Raw genomic sequence first — 14,180 nt, forward strand, 5'->3', positions numbered from 1 at the left:
AAGCCCGCAGAGCCAGCCCAGTCCTCCCCATCGGGGGCGCGTACCCCATTCCTCCCTCACCTCCTTCCACTTACCCTTCCCTAGCCCCCCTTCCTGATGTACAAAATAAAGATAACGTTTCTTCCAACATTGACTCTGTCTTTATTGAACAAAACTGGGGGAGACTGGGAAAAGGAGGTGGGAGAGGGGAAGAGAAAGGCTGGGAGAGGGGAGGGCAACTAAAATGATCAGGGGTTGGGAACAGGTCCCAGATGAAGAGAGGCTACAGAGACTGGGACTGTTCAGCTTAGAAAAGAGGAGATGGAGCGGGGACAGGATAGAGGTCTCTAAATGCAGGGGTTGGGTGGAGAGGGTGCATTCAGAAAAGTTCTTCATGAGTTCCCATAAAAAAGGACTAGAGGACACCAAAGGAAAGGAATGGGTAGCAGGCTTCAAACTAGTAAGAGAAAGTTGTTGTTCTTCACAAAGCAAATAGTTAACCTGCGGAACTCCTTGCTGCAGGAGGCTGTGAAGGCTACAACTAGAACAGAGTTTAAAGGGAAGTGAGATCAAGTCATGGAGGTTGGGTCCATGGAGTAGTCTTAGCCAGGGGGTAGGAGTGGTGTCCCTGCCCAAAGTTTGTGGAAGGCTGGAGAGGGAAGGCACGAGACAAATGGCTTGGTCACTGTCTTTGGTCCATCCCCTCCAGGGTTCCTAGGGTTGGCCACTGTCGGCAGACAGGCTACTGGGCTAGATGGACCTTTGGTCTGACCCAGGACGGCCATTGTAAGCTCAGGGCTCAGGGTCAGGGGTCTCAGTGGACCCCCTTGATTTTCATGCACACCTGCTCCTGGGTGGCCAGGCTGGCAGCTCTCCTGCCCTAGCCGGCCACTTTCCTGTGCCTAGTGCGGAGATCGTGGACGAGGTCCACTATGTCCGCAGTAGCCCAGGAAGGTGCCCGCCTCTTGCGGTCCAGGGCAAGCTCCCGGGAGCCGCCAGCCTGGTCCCGGGAAGAGGGGGTGGGCTGGGGGACATCGGGTGGGTGGCGCTGTGCCGTGCCAGGTGCAGGGTCTGCTGGCTGGGTGCTGGCAGGCTTGCACCTGGCACGGGCACTGTAGCCAGCCCGTGCCCCTTTAAGAGGTCCGGGGCCGGGAGGGGGGCATAGAGTTTCCCTGGTGTTGGCCAGAGTGGCCACCAGGGAAACCTGGGGAGGGCTAGCCTCCCACTAGTTCGAATTAAGGGGCTACACACCCCTTAATTCGAACTAGTAAGTTCGAACTAGGCTTAATCCTCGTAAAATGAGGTTTTCCTAGTTCGAACTAAGCGCTCCGCTAGTTCGATTCAAATTCGAACTAGCGGAGCGCTAGTGTAGCGGCTATGAATGTTAGTTCGAACTAACATCCGTTAGTTCGAACTAACATTGTAGTGTAGACATACCCCATATGAGTAACAGTAATTCAGCCAATCACTCGAGAAAGAGAATGGTTAAAGCTGGTGCCACCTCAGAGCTCTGGCCCGCTCCACTGATGTCTCATCTCCAGCTTTGGTCCCCCCAATGCTTTACAGGAAGGAGGTTAAAAAAAAATCCACCCAGAATATACTGAGGGGGAAAAAATCCCTTCCTGGCCTGATCCCTGTCGCTTGCCAGCTGTCCAATGATCTGCTCTGGTTGAGGTTTGGAGTAGAGTTGGTGGGGTCTGACTCTTGAGCAACCGATATCCATTACATATTCATCAAGGCAAAGGTGATTGTGACCCACAATCTTTAAATATGCAGGAGACAGCACAGGAATAAAGAGTAAGCAATGTTTTGGGGAAACTCCCTGTTTTCTGGTGAAAAAAGGTGATGACCAGCCTCTCTGAATGGCTACCATAGAGCACAGTCCTAGAATATTGTCCAGAGAGCATAATTTGGGGGTACAGCTCACATTTCTCAGGGATAGATAAAATTATCACAGTTGCATCCATTTGGCCAGTTGAAGGGGGAGATACTGTAGCAATTAGTCCCTCTTAGTAGACTTCACACATGCAGCATTTATCAGTTTGGACGCAGACTAGGAGGAAAGTGTAAACTGGCCATTGGCATTTTAGCCACTGGTGAGATCTTCTGAAAGGGTATAATTTAGTCCCCCACAACTTTATTAATTTTTTTCACAGATAATGTGATGTGCATTTTATATTTTTGTGACGAGGGGAAGATTAATTTTACAGTGATTGAGACCATTAAAAATACCTTATCTTTGAAGGATTGAAAAAGTCTACTGCTCATTTATGAATACATTTGGGATTTATGTTAAAGTCCTGCTCTATCTCATCATACCATGAAGACGGCAGTTCCCCATTTGATTATGAATTATTCTATGTAGTTATATTTAAGACATGAACATTACTCTGTCACGTGTAAAATGCCTAGTGTAGTATTATGTTTTTATTAGAGTGTGCACTTCTGTGTGTACTGTAATGACCTCATTATTCTGTGCAGCACACAGAGTTATCTTCTGTATTACACAACAGCTTTCCTTTAATTGATTACTTTGGGCACAAACATACTTGGCCAGGAAGTGCCCCCATTTCTTCTGAATACCACCTAAGTTAAGACATGTTTGATTTCTTTTGTTTCTTGGGAAGAACCCACTTTTGAAAAGAGGAACCAACATCTGGGCTCATTACTGAAAGACACAAGTAAGAAAAATAATATTCAGTAATTTTTCTTGAAAACCACTAGATATAGCTTCCTGATGAATCCATAAACCATCTTCCAGCTGCTCATGGTCCCTTTTGCAACCTCCAAGCACGGAACATTTCAGAATGGCTGCATCTGAAGACCAACTAGAAGCAGAGAATTTACTAGTTTTAATCTTTCAGAGGTGCCTATTCCTAACTCCAGATGACTGGACAAATAATTTAAAAAAAAACCCCAAAGGTAAGTATTCTTAATGTAAAAATTCAAGTTGCAGTAAAAGTAATAAACAGTTCAGCCCCTCCCCCCCAAAATACCTCACCTCAAACTCTCCCTTCCTGAACAACCCAAAAGAAAAGATGAGCTGACAAGTTGGCTCTATCAGATGGTAAAGCAAGAGGGTAGGGGAAAAATGTCTCTCTGACAACTTCACCAGCAGCACTCTTTCTTTTAAATTAAGGGACTGTTAGATCAAGCTCCTCTGATTATTGCAGCTGCTCATAGACTTTAAGGTCAGAAGGGACCATTATGATCATCTAGTCTGACCCCCTGCACACTGCAGGCCACCGAATCTCACCCACCCCTCCTAGAATAATCCTCTCACCTAGATCTCAGATATTGAAGCCTTCAAATACTTTGAAGACCCCAAGATGCAGAGAATCCTCTAGCTGTGATCTGTACCCCATGCTACAGAGGAAGGTGAAAAACCTCCAGGGCCTCTGCCAATCTACCCTGGAGGAAAATTCCTTCCCGACCCCAAATATGGCGATCAGTATCCCATGAAGACATGTTGTGTTGCAACAAGCGGAGATCAAAAGAGAAAGCTGCAGTGCTTTACCCAGCTAACTTACAGTCCTACTATTAGAAAAAGAACTAAAATGAATGGGGCCACAAATCTGGACAGCAGAGGTTCTTGTGACTTAATAGTATGGCACCTGTCCGCTTTTTTTCCAGAATACTGAATGTTTGGATGATAAGGACTTGGTTTTGCACCATCAGTGTTCTTGTTTAGTACAAATGTTCAATGTTTGTGGACTTACTTGAAATAACTTACTGAGTTATGAATGACTTGATTCATTTATGCTGCATTGTGAACCTAGTTACCACGATTCATATGATGTTTGCTGCTCTACTAGTGAAGTGCTTTTAATATTCATAGCTTCAAAAGGACATCTTATATCTGTTTGCAACATTCACTTTATTTTTTTCACACCCATTTTTGTGCAAAATTAATTGACTCCTTTTTTTCCCTTCCAATTATGCTTAATATTAACCCTTCTATGACAAAATAACAAATGTAACCCTACAATAATAAAGAAGCTTGCTTAACCTAGTGCTCATAAGCAACTGTACATTAACAAATCAGTGTGAATTCACAAAGGAGAAATAAATCAAGAAGGAAGCAGATTTTAGGGCCAGTTTCTAAATGTATTTTTAGGGTGAAATTTAAAAAAAAAGACATTGCCTTCCATGTATGTTTAACTTTAAGATAATAATCATTTCCTTTACTCTTTCCCAACAGTGAACAGTACAGTACACTGCTTGGGAGTTGTCTTATAGTATTGAATTGTTGGTTATGTCCATGCAGACTTTTGGACCCAAGTGTGTCTCCTGTATCTTTAATGAGGCATTCTATTCTACTGATATATACTGCTCTACTTTCGGTTAACCATTCTAGTACTGTTGCTTTTGTCAAAAATGTATTATATATTTTGAAGAGTTTGTGGATTTATTTGTGCAAAATAAAGTCATACTTCAGGATTACCTACACATGCCAAATTTTGCATAAACAATCCTGCCATTTAAATTAGCTGAATGTACTACTTTTTACACTGGAATATGCTGGGTGAAAGCTTTAAATAATTATCTTTGTTTTTCATTGGAAAAAATCATGACTATTATTATTGGTGTTCATAAAAATATTAGCTAACAAAATTAAAATTGAGTCGCCTATTCAAATATCATTTTAGCACAAAGAAAATTTTTGCTGTTACAAATCACAAAACAATTCGAATTAGTTACAGAAAGACTAATGGAAGCTTTATGAATTTCTGACTGAAATTTACTATGTATGGTAATTATTCAAGTTGAAATCCTACAAATTTAAAACCGTTCTTTTATTTCCCTTTTGTGAGAACATTAATAAAACATTCTATTACATATATTTAATTTCTTGAACTTTTCTATAAGTGTAATCTATGCAAAATAATTTTGCCCGGTCAATGACGGGTCTGATCTGCTAGTAGTTAATAAAGCAGTTAGCTATGGATTAGCAATTAATGCCACAAAATGAAAGTATAACGTGTGGGTGCTGTATAGGTAGTATTGTATGAGTAGAACTGAGAGAAAATTCAGGCCCATAACATCAGATTTGTTCTGTCAATAACTTACATTGTAATCATTGAACTGAATTACATCCATTGTATTCAGCTATTCCTCTTATGTGCTGACAAATAAACATAGCAGTATTCTATGCGAAAGTCAGCTGATGCCTTATCCACACCATGCCTCCAAAGAGCATCATGGGAAGGAAGAAACACAAATCTTCCTTTAATAAATTTACAAAAACAACCTATGGTCCTGCAGCACCTCTGAGTAACAAAAAAATGTAGATAGTATCATATGTTTTGTGAAGAGACCACCAGAGGGAGCTCATATAGTTCCATTCATGTAATAGCCACACTAGTGGTAAAAGAAAAATAGGACAGTCGTTACTTTAACAATCATTTACTATTTTATTACATCTCTAGCTGAGTGTGTCACAATACTTTACTAGCATGACTTAATTTCACTGTTCTTCCATTCCCAGATAAGGAAACTGTCCTCCTACTTTTAATCCCCCTTTCACAGTGAAAAGGGGCTATTAAAAGTTAAATAGGAAGAAGAAGATTTGAGCCCAAGGGTATGTCTACACTGCGGCGCTATTTTGGGATACTTCCAGTATCCTGAAATAGTTATTCTGTGTCTTTTAAACAAGGCCATTGTTTTGAAATTGCTTTCAAAATAACAGGCTCACTATTCCAACATCTCTGTAAACCTTGTTCCATGAGGATTAAGGGATGTTTCAGAATAGTGCTCTATTCCAAATTTTGAAATAAGCCATGCAATTTGTGTGGCTCAAACTCTGTAGCTTATTTTTAGCTATGGGTGCAGTGTAGATGCACCCCCAGGAAGCTCACTCTTAATTAACATGTGGATAATGAATCCTGGATAATGTTTGGGTTTTTTACAGGGTTACATTCCAGATGCTGTGCAGACTCTGAACATCTGCATTACCAAAATACATGATTATTAAGAGATTACGATGGAAAATTAGCTTGTAGTAGAGCAAGGAGAATCAACTGCTAATGTTTGGTAGGCAATGACCCTGGAGCCTTATCCTCCACAATGTCTTGACAGATGAGAAGGCGGTAGAAGATAGCCCTATGATTTAGGCATTAAATTGGATCCTTAATTCTCCTTGTGCAGGGAGTAGTAATGATCAAGAAAACAGGTATTTTGATGCACCTTCCCCGAGTTTCAGTGTCTTCAGGGAAATATTTTGAGATCTAATGGACTTTTAAAACTAGACTGCACAAAGCACTGGAAAATATATTTTAGGGAATGAATCTGCACTGGCCTTAGCGAGATGAGGGGATGACTACAAGTCTTATTCACCTCATGTTTCCTTTCTCTCTCTTTAGGAGGAGGGGGCACATGTGCACACTAGTATGTCATTCTTTCATTCTTTGACCCGCATGGCTAAGGAGTAGTAGACAGGAGCACACATTTAAACCATCTACATTGTGGAGAGTCATATTAAAGCGCTGCAGAAGAACCCATTGCAGCTCTGAGATACATTCTAAGACAGGATTTCTGATTTCTACCTTTTTTCCATACTAATTTCCATCCTCTCGACTCATCCCAAACCTCCAAAGAGCTGACATGTCTCTATCTACAAGGTGGTCATTTCACACTAGGTCATGCTGCTTTTATGTATTTCCATCAATGGGGAATCAGGACTGACAGCTGATGAAATCCCTTCTGACTGGAGGATGAGGATGGGCTCTGTTTTATCAGTGACACGAGCTGATTCCCTGCTAGCACCATCGTTTCCCTTGCAGTTAATTTCTTGAGCCCTGAGGGCCAACTTATGCACCCAGGGATAAAGAAGGTTCTTTTGTTTGCTACTAGCACTGAAATGCCTCTGACAGGTGTAGGCACTATCTCAGGTTATATTCAAGGTGCAGTGCGGTTCATTTGAAGAGATATTGTAATGTCACACTTGGATATCACTGAAACTCAGAGTAAAGCTGTCCATCTCTTGCAGGTCTGAAGAGAGTCTGTAAAAGAGGGGAATGATAAAATGATAAAGTAATCTGGGGAAGGCAAGCAATATCCGACCCCACACAGCTAAGAATAAGTGCATGCTGGATCTACAGAAAGGAATAAAACTGCCCTGTGAGCTGATCTCTCTTGTTATTGAGTAATCCTTCTGAAACGTGCCTGCAAAATTGTCATGAACGCTTACTGATCTAGACACAAAGTCTATGTGCCTGCTTTTATCATATTGCTGCTGACAATCTAAAAATATTAATTACCCATCAGGTAAAATCACTTGTGCATCAAACTAATGTGGTAAGTAGAGTTTTCCAAGGCTATAGAATTAGAAACCATTTCAGTACTGGTGGTGAGCATGCATGCTGTTATTCTATGGATACTAGAATTGTTGTTTTATGCCTCATTCCCAGAAGAATTCAGAAAACTAATCTGAAAAACTGAAAAGTGCTTTAAGTATTGATCTTCATTCCCTTCTGATAGTGGAAAAGAGCAGGCTTCTACTTCTATGTAAAGATTTGTGGAAATAAATTGTTTGAAGAAACTGATCCATGTAGGGTGGGAAACACTCCCAGTGAAACTCTATTTGTAGCACAGTAGAATGAAAAGTCCCTGATTCCTCACTAAGCCACATTTTTCCAGTTTCAGTTCTTGTCACAGTGAACTGCTGCTTACAGTAAGACTGTTCAGGGAAAAGAAAATGATTTCCCCTGAGAGTGGGTCCTGATGCATGTATTTTGCAGGGCTTCTCTGAACTCTCTGCAAAGTTTTTCAAGCTCCAAAGCCCAAGATTTTGAATGTGACCACCTTCTCCATCCCTGCCCCATCTCTATCCCAAATGGTCGTCTCATGCCTGCAGGGGTAGGAATAGGGAACATATTAGGAATGGTACATGTGTGTTTGCGGAGGAAGCTAATGGAAGAGCTGAAGGAGCTATACGGTTAGAAAGAAAGAAAGAACCTGCAAGGTGACCTAGACAGGGATACTATAAAGGGAAAATCACCTTTTCCTTTCCTCCCTGGGGATAGACTGTTATCACCAGCACAGTTGGTAGTGGCAAGCTGTATTCTATACCATGTGACACTGTCACATGAGCACTAATGATCTGGGAGATTCCCAAATCTGCACTGTCCTTTGTGGGTGATGAATCTGAGGAACTGTCCCGGATTGAAGTGTCATTAGAGGAGGTTTTGGAACAAATAGAAAAACTTAATGTTAACAGTTCACCAGGACCGGATGGCATTCATCCAAGGGTTCTAAAAGAACTCAAATGGGAAATTTCTGAACTATTATCTGTGGATAATATTATTATCTGTGGATAACCTATCCTTTAAATCGGTTTCTGTACAGTATGATGGGGGCTAATTTGGCTACGACAAATCAGGAAAGAGATCTTGGAGTTATCGTGGACAGTTCTCTGAAAACTTCCACACAGTGTGCAGCGGCGGTCAAAAAGGCAAATAGGATGCTAGGAATTATCAAGAAAGGGATAGAAAATATCTTACTGCCCCTTTATAAAACTATGGTATGCCCACATCTTGAATACTGTGTACAGATGTGGTCTCTTCACCTCAAAAAAGATATTTTGGCCTTGGAAAGGGTTCAGAAAAGGGCAACTAAAATGATTAGGGGTTTGGAACGGGTCCCATATGAAGAGAGGTTAAAGCGACTGGGACTTTTCAGTTTAGAAAAGAGGAGACTGAGGAGGGATATGATAGAGATCTATAAAATCATGAGTGGTGTGGAGAGGGTGAATAAAGAAAAGTGATTTATTAGTTCCCGTAATAGAAGAACTAGAAGACACCAAATGAATTCATGGGTAGCAGATTTACAACTAATAAAAGAAAGTTCTTCTTCACACAGTGCATAGTCAACCCGTGGAACTCCTTGCCAGAGGAGGCTGTGAAGGCTAGGACTATAACAGAGTTTAAAGAGAAGTTAGATAATTTCATGGAGGTTAGGTCCATAAAAGGCTATTAGCCAGGGGATAGAAATGGTGTCCCTGGCCTCTGTTTGTCAGAGGCTGGAGAAGGATGGCAGGAGACAAATTGCTTGATCATTGTCTGGTGCTGGCCACTATTGGTAGACAGGCTACTGGGCTAGATGGGTCTGAGGTGCAGGAGGCCAAGTGAGGTCTGAGAGGGAGTTTGGGTGAAGGAGGAGGTTGTAACCTGGGTCAGGGAGGCAGTATGGGTACAGGAGAGGATTCTGGCCAGGGAGAGGGGCTCTAGGAAGGGGTGCAAAGTCTGGGAGGGAGCTGTGACCAGGGAGAGGGGGAAAACAGGGTGCAGACTGAAGAGGGTTTGGGTGGTGACCAGGGGCAGAGGAATGGGGAGTAGGGTCAAGGAGGGAATGTGGATGCAGGAAATGATTCTGCCTGGTGGTGTACAGACAAGGGATCTTACTACTCGTGTGCCAACACCACTATTTTTTCAGCAGTGGCAGCACAACTCCTGGCTGTGCTGCTACTACAGAGATGGGGACCCCTTTTTGGATTGGGGCCACTGACCCACCGAAAAATCAGTTAGGGACTGCACACAAGTGAGAAACAAAAAAACCCACCCCTTACCAGCATGGGCTCCCCAATGTTGGGGAGGGATCCAGGCAAGCTGGGAACTGCATTGGACCCCCTGGGCCATAGGTTTCCTACCTCTGTGCTATTAGGTATCGATGAATGACTCTCCAGTGGTGACTAGAGTCTCTACTTGCCACAGTGTAGAATGAAAGTTTAGCAAATGCGCCCTCAAATATTTCTACTTCGTATTTTACGGTACCAATTTTTCACAGGTTTTAGTAACTGAACGGGGTACATGATACTTAGATCAGCTGATTTTTGGCTTTTTCTCTCCTGTCTGATCAGGTTGGGCTGCAAAAAGTTTTTGCACAGGGTCTAGAAGTAGAAGAGTGACATCATCCGAGGGGTGATTGGCTCAGTGCACATGTTCCGAGAGGAAGACGACCTTTCACTTTACATCAGCTATGATGCATCTTTTAATGCTGGTTTCCTGGCACTGATAAGTGGTGTTTTAGAGGAACAGACAGAAAAGACGGTGACCTCTAATAAGTTCCAAATATCATCTTATCAATAAGAACTGTTTTAATTGTATGGGTATTTTAGGTGGTCCTCAACAAGAAAGACAAATACTTTCTATAACACTGAGCTGCCATGCAATACTCTCCTTATTCAAAGAGTCTTCATTAACTAATCAGTTCACCCAACCCCACTGTGAGGTCGGGAGATGGTGTTATCTCCACTTCATTGATGGTGAAACCAAGTCACAAAAATGAGAAGTGACTCCTCTCAAGGTTACACAGAGAGCCAGTAACAGAAGTGAGGGGAGAACCCAGGATTTCATTGTTCCCATTCCTATTCTCTAACCAAAGATCAACCTCCTGAAACAGAGCTGCTCTGTTGTAATACAGTCAATAAGACTGACAAAATTACAGGTCCTGAATCTTCTCCCATTCAAATAAGACTATAAGTAACCCAGCTCCTGATATTGCAGTGTGCACTTCAGGAAGGATAAAAGTGCTTGGCATGTAAGGAGACTGCTCTACTGCCTCATTAAATATATGAGGACAAAAGCAGAAAAAATACTACAATTATGGTCATTAACATGATGTTAATGAGTGTAATGTCTCCATGTACTTTAAACAAACACAACAAGGGTTATTTATTCTAGGCCTATATCGAGCACTTCCATCTCCAAGGCAATTACATTAGGGCCACCTGTCAGTTAATACTAGCTGTTTACTCTCTACTGTGTTAAAGAAAATAGTGAAAAATACTGCAAGGCTGGACTGATGTCAGTAGTTTCAGCTATGTAACCGGAAGTAGAGTTGTATGCAGTAGAAGCACAATGGGCATTCTTAGGATCCAGGATTTGTCTGCACTACACACACACACACACACAGAGAGACGAAGGGTGTGTCTAGACAGCACCCTTCTGCTGGAATAAGCTACGCAATTTGCGCTACTCAAATTCCATCGCTTATTCTGAATCTAGGTCGAAATAATTTATTTTGAAATTTGGTGCAATTTCAAAATAAGGCATTATTCTGACAAATCTCTTAACCCTTGTGGAATGAAGGTTACAAGGATGCCAGAATAGCACGCCCGCTATTTTGGAAAATAGTAGGTGCTTTTAAAGATTCGGCGTTGCTATTTTGGGATACTTCTGGTATCCCAAAATAGCGCCGCAGTCTAGACATACCCTAAGACAGAGAAGGAACAAGTTGTATCAACAGGTAACAAGTTTTCTCTCTGACAGATGGTTTTAACACTGTGTGTGCTGTTTCAGTGAGACATCCTTTTATCATTTTGTCTCAGCATGTTTAGACATTTTGAAAGTTCTTTTCTCCCTGTTTCAGGCACTCCTAAAAGAATCCTGAGCTTCTGGTTTCTTTAGTTTCCTTTGCTGTCTTTAAATAAAAAGTCAAGGATGCCTCTTTAATTACATGCCAGCGAATGTAATTAAAGGAGAATTCTAAAATTTCAGAATTATTGTACCAAGGATGTCATTATTTATCAACTATGCTTCCTCCAAAAAACTAACTTTGTTCTCAGAAGTAGCACATCCTTCTGAAGTGACAGGAATTTGGTGGAACTGAAACAGCAATGGGAAAAGCAACTGGTTTTCAAGGCTTCAATATGGATACACATTTCTGTAAAAGAAGGAATAGAGAAATAGTTTTGTGTTAAATTAGGGAATAATACACCTAGGCTGTGTCTACATTGGCACCCTTTTCCGTAAAAGGGATGCTAATGAGACACTTCGGAATTGCACATTCCAGGGGGGATTTAAATATCCCCCGCGGCATTTGCTTGAACATGGCTGCCGTTTTTTTCCGGCTCGGGGTTTTGCCGGAGAAAAGCACCAGTCTAGACGGGATCTTGCGGAAAATAAGCCCTTTTCCGGAAGAATAAGGGATCTTCCGGAAAAGGGCTTATTTTCCGCAAGATCCCGTCTAGACTGGTGCTTTTCTCCGGCAAAACCCCGAGCCAGAAAAAAACGGCAGCCATGTTCAAGCAAATGCCGCGGGGGATATTTAAATCCCCCATGGAAATTGCAATTCCGAAGTGTCTCATTAGCATCCCTTTTATGGAAAAGGGTGCCAGTGTAGACACAGCCCTAATGTAAATTAGGTTTTAGAGGATTAAGTCCCTATCTTGTCCCCTCTCCCACCCGAAGTAGATGAAGTCTTGCCTTTACGCAGAAAAAGATAAATTGTATTGATGCATGCATAGCCTGATTCACAGTCCCTGAGGGGCTACGTCTACACTGCACCCTTCTTCTGCAAAATCTTATGCAAATGAAGCGCAGATTAGCGTATTGCCACACTTCATTTGCATAATCAGGGGCCATTTTTGTGCAAGAGGCATTTGCGCAAAAAGGAGCTATGTAGATGACTCCTTTTTGTGGAAACCCTCCCTCTTGCGCAAGAGCCATTCTTCCTCATTTTTCCGGAAAAACGGCTCTTGTGCAGGAGGGGATTTTTGCACAAAAGGAGCCATCTACACAGCTCCTTTTTGCGGAAAAGCCTCTTGTGCAAAAACGGGCTCTAATTAATTATGCAAATGAAGTGCAGCAATACGCTAATCTGCACTTCATTTGTATAAGCTTTTGTGGAAGAAGGGTGCAGTATACACGTAGCCTAAGTATGTTTCTCTCGTGTTCTTCACCAGCACTGGAAGGAGATCACTTTTCAGGTAAAATGGGGAGAGGGGAAGGAATTTCCTTTTCTTTTTCAACTGTTGAATCATATAGGAGCTACCGCTGGATACTTTGTGAGCAAGCAGGAATAATGAAGATAAGTTAATGAGGTGCATACATTGCTGAAGTGGCAGATCCATATCAAAGGCCAATAGCATCTTCAGTTATAATTTCAGCATTTCCAGGTAACGAGGGAGACATCAGAGTAGCATTCTCAGGAACTGTGAGGAGTGTACTTATCTATCTGCACAAATCCCATACTTCATCTGCCTATTGACAAAAACCAAGCTGATTTAAAACAAAAGTTACATTTACAATATCAGAATTTTAAATTCACTATCAATGTCTTGACTGAGGAAGCTCATGAATGCACAGAATTGACTCCTATATCTACCCATGGTCCCATTCAAATGTGTTCAACTCAGGAAGGTGGCAACCAGCCAATTATTTGGCATTCTGCAAGCAATACTGGGGTAGGTAGAAATTTGGTTAAGGAAACAAAGGAAAACCTCATACACTTACAAAAAGCAAAATTAGATTGTGGAACTCGTTGTCACAGGATCTAATTAAGGCCAAGACTTTAGAAAGATTAAAACAGGATTATCTATTTATATGGTTATAGTTAATGCTAACAAAAAAATGGGAAGGAATATAAAATCTCATGCTTCTGGCTTTAAACGTGTTTTAAGGATTAGGATGAGATTTTCATGGGGAGGGGACAGTTTATACCAGATCTTGCACCTTCATCTGAAGCATCAGTTGCTGGCCTCTGGTCTGAGATAGGATGCTGAACTAGATAGATATAGATTTAATCCAGGGGTGGTCAATAACTTTTGGTGGGGGCCACTCCAAAACTTTGTAAAGTGGCCAATAGCTGCACTTTTCTGAGGAGGAGGTGCACGGTCTAGGAAGGAGACTGGGTGCTGAAGGGCACATGGCGTAAGGGTCTGAGGTGCAGGAGGCCAAGTGAGGTCTGAGAGGGAGTTTGGGTGAAGGAGGGGGTTGTAACCTGGGTCAGGGAGGCAGTATGGGTACAGGAGAGGATTCTGACCAGGGAGAGGGGCTCTAGGAAGGGGTGCAAAGTCTGAGAGGGAGCTGTGACCAGGAAGAGGGGGAAAACAGGGTGCAGACTGAAGAGGGTGGTGACCGGGGCAGAGGAATGGGGAGTAGGGTCAAGGAGGGAATGTGGATGCAGGAAATGATTCTGCCTGGGGGAGGGGTGTAGGAGTGAGTTGTAACCTGGGACAGGGGGTGCAGAGGGTTTGGATGGTGATATAAGGGAGTTGGAGTATGGGATGGATAGGGGTGCCAGAGAAAGGCTTTGGCTGAGAGGCACTTACCTAAGTGTTTCCCAGCCAGCAGCCCTGCAGCACGCTCAAAACAGGTGAGGCTCCCTGCCTGCTGCAGCCCCAGATCACTTTAATACTGTAGGCTGCTCCCTCCATGTGGCTTTCATCTTGGGGAGGAAGAGGCTTGCTGCCATCCCAATCT

This window comes from Pelodiscus sinensis, chromosome 15 (assembly GCF_049634645.1).
Source record: "Pelodiscus sinensis isolate JC-2024 chromosome 15, ASM4963464v1, whole genome shotgun sequence".
NCBI lineage: Eukaryota > Metazoa > Chordata > Testudines > Trionychidae > Pelodiscus > Pelodiscus sinensis.